Raw genomic sequence first — 7685 nt, forward strand, 5'->3', positions numbered from 1 at the left:
CATTAAATCACACACCTTTTCATGTGAAAATATTTTGAAAAAAATCTTTCTACTTTTCATCGAAAAGGCTTCTTCCATCATTTTTAAGTGTATAGTGCAAAAAGAAAATGGCAAAATCGGTCTGGGAAGGGGGTGGAAAGGAAGGGAAGTGGATAGGGAAAAATCATAAACATGATAGCTGTATTTATCTCTGCATATGTGGTAAGCCGGCAGAATTGTTACTGTACTAGGCAAAACATTTAGTGGCATAAAAGTCTGTCTTTACATTCTGAGTTCAGATCCCACCAAGGTTGACTTTGCATTTTCATCCTTTCGGGGTCAATAAAATAAGTACCAGTTGAGCACTGGGGTTGATGAAATCGACTTAACCCCTTTCCTGAACTTGCTGGACTTGTGCCAAAATTTGAAAGCAATTTTATGCACTACAGTCAAAACAATTATGAACAGAATTACAACTTCTATGAGGTTTTTCTCACCATACTGGTAATGAATGACAGCAAACTCATTATCATCGTTGGGAATTTTAATGGAGATTTACGGCAACACTATGATAGTTTCTCTAGAACACTAACTATATAGTGGCTATCAAAATGATGCATGGAATAAGGATAGATCAAAGCTCATAGGATGCAATGCATATGCCCTAACCAGTATAGTTAACAATATCTTTAAGAAACTGGTCAACCATCTGATTGCCTACCAAATATTGTATGACCAATATAAGCAATAGATACACGAGGTGTTGTGGGATCAAAAGCAGGCCTCGCATGTAGCAGATACACCAGAACAACCATGAATTGTTGTTGTTGATGATGATGATGATTCACTTTACAATATATGCAAAGAAAAATTCCCTGTCCCAATTGAAACAATTTCACTTAATACATGACACTAATGCCTATGGGATATCCAAGGCTGGCTTAGTTAAATTGAGTATTGCTAAGAAGTTGTGATGTAATGTAAACCAAGTCATGTCCCAGCTTGACTGGGTTTACATTTTTCATAGTTAGTATCACAACATTCTGTAAACAACTAGAAGGAAGCAAGTAGCTGTTGATAAGGCCTAAACAAAAGCCAAAATTTAACTGAAATGATTCCTTCCTTCCGAATTGTTCAGAGTCCAATAATTTAAACATGGCATTTATTTTAAGTGAAGCTAAATGTAAGGTTATATGATTTATAACTCTGTGTATGTATGTATGTATGCACTATATTTATTCAAGTGTTGTACTTTTTCTTTATTTTTTCATTAAAAAAACTATAATCATATGATTTCCACAATACTGAGTTTACAGTAAATGCTCTTTTATGATCAACACTGGTAAAGTTTAAAGGCAATGCCCCAATATAGCCTCAGTTCAATGACTGAAACAAAAGGTTATTCTAAATAAAACAAAAAGCAATTTTCCCTTCAATTTTCAGTTGCCAAGGTGCACAAAAATCTAATATTGTGTAATTGTTTTTTTTTTACCTGTGATAAAAGAATGAGCACAACAAATGTATAATAGTTATTCACATATACACAACTTTAAGAGAATTATGCTCAAGAGATTTCATTTTTCTGGTATTATTGCCATTTTTGACAACAAATATTCTGATCTAGTTTTAATGACTAACAAGGGTGTGTGTCCATCCATGAGTGTGTCCATCCATGTGTGTGTCCCCATCCATGAGTGTGTGTGTGTTATTTCCAGGTCTACTTTGACTCAGAGTAGTAGCACTTGTTAGGGTCCCAGCTATGTGAACCACTGTGAGTGAAAGACCTCTAGTTCTCATTAAAACTTATTTCTAGAAGATAAACTCATATAAAAAAAGACTGAAGCGCCATTGGTTTCTAGTCATCTCAACCACTGTTGTTGCAGCTGATTGCACTGAAACGTGGGTTCAGTGGTGTGCAACTCTTTATCCATTCAAAACAAATCCATACACAGGAACGTTTTGAACTCTTGGAACATTTGCATGGACTTACTGAGTCTAGGAAGTGGTCTTGCTTGATCACAAATTGACTTCCACAATGTGTGTGTGTGTACGTGTGTAGTTAAGTTGGTAGACGTGAAAGCACATGGCTTTGTGGTTAGGTACTCAGCTCATGATTGTATGGTCATTTTATTCCCAGCAGCCCATTGTGTCTTTGAACAAGACACTTTATTTCATATTGGTGCAGTTCACTCAGCTGTAATTCAAGGGCTAGCCTTGTTACATTCTGTGTCATTCTGAATTTCCTTGAGAACTACATTAAGGATATATATTTGTGGAGTGCTTAGTCACTTGTACATTAGTTTCACAAGTAGGCTGTTCTATTGATTGGATCAACTGAAACACTCATAACTAACAGTGTCAGTTAAGTAGGTATTTATCACTTCAGCCACTCCACTCCTATCAGGCAGATATTTACAATAAATTAAAACATGCTAAGATAAGCACCAAATTTCTGTTTTCCTAATTGCACTGCATTCATTCCTTGCTTTACATTCTAATGTGTTAATTAAAACTGCCTTTTTTTACTCCTCTTTAATATGTTCTTGTTCTCTTTTTTGATGAAAGTTTGGAGCTCATTTTGTCATGATGCACGCACCCAATTCTGCCTTTACCAATTATACTTTCCTCTCCAGATAAGTAAAAAGCCTAAACCCTGCTCCTCATCCTCTGCATCTGTGTGTCCATATATGAAATACTGCTACCCTATCTCCCTTCTTCTATATCAGTACCCTGTTGCCAACAGTAATAAGTCATAGCAAAATCCCATAAAATTGGTGATGTTAATGAAATGAGGAATACTTATTATTTTTTTATAATAAGCATGCCACCTTTTTGTGGCAGATGTTACCAAGGCAACTGAAGTGCCTTAGCGAGAGGAAATTATGGAGGAATCAAGCTATTGTATCAGGTTATAAAGGTCACAAAGAATTACAACACAATTGTTCTATTGAGTAGACCTTGATGAGATGCAGTTTAGTAACTGCAGAAGTACTTGGTTAAAAGTAAACCACTATTCCTGGCATTCATTGACTTGGAAAAGGCATTTGGCAGAGTACCACATTCAGTAATTTGATAGTCACTAAGAAAACTAAGTGGAGATGAATGACTTGTAAGTGTTGTGCAAGCTATGTGCAAAGACACATTAAGTAAAGTGAGTCAACAATTATTTCAGTGATGAATTTAGTGTGAGGGTAGGAGTCCAAGGTGTAGTCCTCAATTCCCTCCTAGTCATCATAGTCCTAGAGGCCATCACAGAGGAGTTTAAGACTGGCTGCTCTTATAATGCTGATGACTTAGTTCTCAACTGAATCTATTGGGGTATTAGAGGGGAAATTCCAGACATGGAAGGTAAACCTAGAATCAAGTGGTTGTAAAGTCAACAAAACAAAAGTTTTAGTAGGAAAGAAGAGAAGACTCTGGTATCTTCTGAGAAATGGCTTTGCTTAATATGCAAAAAAGGAGTAAGTATAAAAAAATTCCACATGCTGTACCTATTGTAAGCTATGGATACACCGGAGGTGTTATGGAAATTGCAAGTAGACTAACAGAGAATGTAAGCTTTGTGTGCAATAGTCACACTGGAGCAGTACATTTGATGAGCACATTTGAAATAGATTCTCTTAAATGCCCTGATGGCTCATTAAAATTGGTAGCTTTAGTTACTTAGAATATATAAGTAGAAGAAGTACAGCAGCCAGAGTAAAAATGGGTTGGAGAAAGTTTAGGGGGCAACTACTGCTGCTGGCAACAAAGGTCTTCTCTCTCAGAATGAATGGTAGATTTCACAATGCTGGTGTTAGAACTGTAGTAAGACACTCACTACATGTAGCATGAATCTTGAGTGCTGAGGACTTGAGAAGACCAAAAGGAAATGAAGTGGGTATACTCCAATGGATGTGCAATGTAAATGTGCATGAAAAATATGGTGCAAATGTACAGAAAGAAAAATTGGGCTGAAGGGAAACAGATGCAGTGTATAGTGTGTGATTGTGAATATGTGATGTGTATGGGTGGGGACAGTCATATACAAAGGAATGCTGAAAAGGTCCTGGCTATAAGGGTATTGTGAAAGGCTTGGCTGGCAGCTCAACTTTCCGAGTTCTTTTGCAGGTCTTAGAAAAACTAAAAGACTACTGCAATAAGTGTGTGAATCTGAGAAAGGAATATGTTGAATAAAATCATAATTAACTGATCCTCCTATAGTTTTCTTTACCCAAAGTCAGGAACTTTGCAGTATCCCCTTGTAAAGATGTGCTGATTACTTCAGTGGATAGAGTCTGTGGAGAAGGGAAACCCAGAAAATTATGGGGCAAAATGGTGAAGACTGATCTTGAACCTCAAGAAGACGACAAGGGACCAAGGTGACTGGAGATATGCAGTTCTCAAGAAGTTCCATTGAGCTTGGTGAAACTAAGTTCTGGAAGTGCTCTGTGTGTGTGTATATTTGGCGATTTTTTTCCTCTGCCTTCCTTTTCTACTGGACTTCCTCTGTTTCTGAAGAAGAGCTTTGCTCAAAACGTTAAACCATCTTTCTTTCCTTTCCTGACCATCTGCTAATACTTTACATGTACCACATTCTTGCATGGTTGGTTTTATTGTGTTTGTTCTTCGTTTTCTTTGGATTTACTATATATATCAAGCCACCCACCTCCACCTTCCCCTCTCAAGTACTTTCCTCTAAGTAGTGGGAGCTTTTTCTTTTTTTCTTTCCTTTTTCTGTCTTGTAAATTTCCATGACAACCTTACTAGTGCTTGTGACATGAAAAAAGCACCAAGTACATTCTGTAAAGTGTTTGCATTAGGAAGGGCATCCAACAGTAGAAACTATATCAAAGAGCTGAACACAGCCTGCAGGTTACTGGATGTTGTCAAACCATCAAAAATATGTAAAATGGACATTAAATGATGATGATATATGTATATGCATATGTTTATATATATATTAATGTGTTTTGTTTTTATGTTCAGTTATAATAAAAACAATTTTGCATCAACATGAAAGGGTTACTCCATACTTTTGCAAAGTACAAATTTATTTTTTAACAAGAATAGTGTTAACAGTGACTTTGAAGTTTTGGCCAGTTAAGCCATCATTGGTGGCTCACAAACAGGATATAGGTAGAGGAAGTTTTTGGGTCAGTAAATGTGTCATTAGCATTAGTTAATTCTGGTTTTATTGGATTTAATCCTTTGCTTGTGCAATATTCAAAGTTTAGTCCAGCATTTAAAAACCTAGTAATTAGTGTACCAGCTTTTTTATAATGGAATTTTTAAGAGCTCACAAAACAATGAAAGTAGGTGGTGTGTTGTTTAGGGTATTTCCTCTCTGTATTCGGAAGATGGAGGTTATTAGTTGAGCAAGTCATGGTGTTCTTAGTATAGCAATTTGTTTATCTTGTGCTTTGATATTCACAAGAGGATGTGAGTAGGTGTAAAGGTCATTGGTCAGTATATTTGTCTCCATATGATGTGTATGTTGTATATATGCACAACTAAACCCTTCATTCAATTTCCTCAAGACACACCCACCACCCACATTCTCTCTAGCTGTTGCTTTGCCTTGCTACTATAAAACCTCACTGCTCCATTCATTTCACTTGATATCCATCTTTCATCATTGTACTATCCTCTCTCCACCTATTTTACGTTGATCACCCCACCACCAGCCACCAAATTATCTCTTCTTCCCCACCACAACCACTCTCTCTCCAAGCATTAAGCCTACCTCTCTTCCACCTACCCAACCGTACATCCTCTCACTCTCTCAACATTCTACTGTACTAGCAATGCTATACTGTTGCTCATCACTCCTATACATCATTGGTCATCTTTTATGTCTTATTCACTACAACTACCCTTTAACACTTGTTCTTCATTCATTATATTCACCCACTCAACCATTTCCTGTCTCATTCTCTCATACACTCTTGCAACATCTACCCAACCACACTCCCAGTTCTTCAGTCTTCACTCACTTCTACTTACCTTATATATTGTGGTTCCACCCTGAGACCTCATTATCACTATTTTTATCTCTTCACAGCTCCAACCCGATCACCCACCTCTCTCTCCTAAAACGGGAATAATCGTGTCACACCTCTACAGCAAGAAACCTCTTTTCCCATGGCTCCTTCTCTCATCGTGTTTTACCCCTCATCTCCAAGCATAATGCCTCCACTTTTTGGTGTCTTAGTCTTGCAAGATGCATGGAAACCTCTCCAGTGCTGGTGGCATTAAAATTGCACCTAGTTCACTGCAAAGTGGTTGGCATAATGAAGGGCATCCAGCTATATAGACCATGTCAAAGTAGATAATGGAATGTGATGCAGTTCTTGGACGTACAAGATCCTGTTAAACTATCTAATCCATGCTAGCATAGAACATGGACATCAATTTATGATGAGAATGATGTATGTACGTATGCATTATGCATTTGTATATTAATACAATTTGAAGGTGAAATTGCAGCAGCTTTCCAAGGCTATTGAACCAATACCTGTAACCTAGGAAAGCAGGTCAACCATTAAGACATGAAGATATTGCCTTTACTTATTAAAAGCTTACATCATTGTAAATAATATAACTTCGTTTTATATTATTGAGGCTCAAGTATGACTGAAAGCATTCTAGCTACAACCATCTGTCTTTTTAAGGGCATCTAGGTCTACATCATACACAGTGATCTTCATTGTTTCAGGCAGGTTTGGTTATTATTTTTAGCAAAAATATATTTAGTAATGGAACTCTGGACATTAGATCTTATTTACTGCAAAGCAAACTATCTCATTCTGATTCAATACATCAATGATAACGTTTTTGAATCTTGAATTAATATATTCGCTTGTTGAAAACATGAATTAAACAATGTATTTTAATTAAAGCTGAAATGTTGCTTTAAGTAAATCAAATTAATATTGATTTGTAATATTTGGTTATATTTACTGGTACCCAGTTCATAGAACGCCAACTCAACCTCAGCTAAGTGTGCAGAAAAATCAGGGGACACAACTACGAATTGCAAAATATTTTGCTTAGTGCTTTATTGATTCTGGTTACCTCTGCTCTCTAATCAGATGAATATTGATACATGAAATGATAGAGCTAGAAGACTTTATGCATTCACTGTCTTAATTTTCGTTTATCCTCTCTTCCTGTATTTTCTTTGATTTTTATTTGATTTCAATTACTTTAATTTAAATTTGGTGACTACTTTTAGTAAGGGGAACAACCGGGTAGATGTTTTTTTATTAGCCTGCCTTAAAAGTTTAGTAATAAAACCGCAAAAATCAAACCTTTTCACATTTTTCTTTTAGAGAGAGAGAGAGGGGGGAGAAGAAGGAGGGAGGGAGATAGAAAGAGCTCAAGGAAATAAGTCAATAAAATAAAGGAAAGCAAGAAGAAAATATGAATAAAACAAAAGGTGATAAGAGAGGGCTGGAAGACAGGAAGGAATGGAAAAAATAAAAAAAGAACAGAAATTAAAGTAAAAGAGAACAACAGTTGTTTTTGGAAAGAGAACTGGATTGGAATTCCATCACTGTCTTGCATTTCCTCAAGGTTAATAAAAAAAAAATTAAAAAAAAAAAAAAAAGCAAAAAGTTCCAATATTACATTGCAGTTGTGTCAGTGATAAAAATTAGAATTATGTATAGTGCCAGAGGAAGAATTCAGGTGCTTTTGTGGCAAACTTTATTTTGGGGTTGAAA

This window comes from Octopus bimaculoides, chromosome 2 (genome assembly GCF_001194135.2).
Source record: "Octopus bimaculoides isolate UCB-OBI-ISO-001 chromosome 2, ASM119413v2, whole genome shotgun sequence".
Taxonomy (NCBI): domain Eukaryota; kingdom Metazoa; phylum Mollusca; class Cephalopoda; order Octopoda; family Octopodidae; genus Octopus; species Octopus bimaculoides.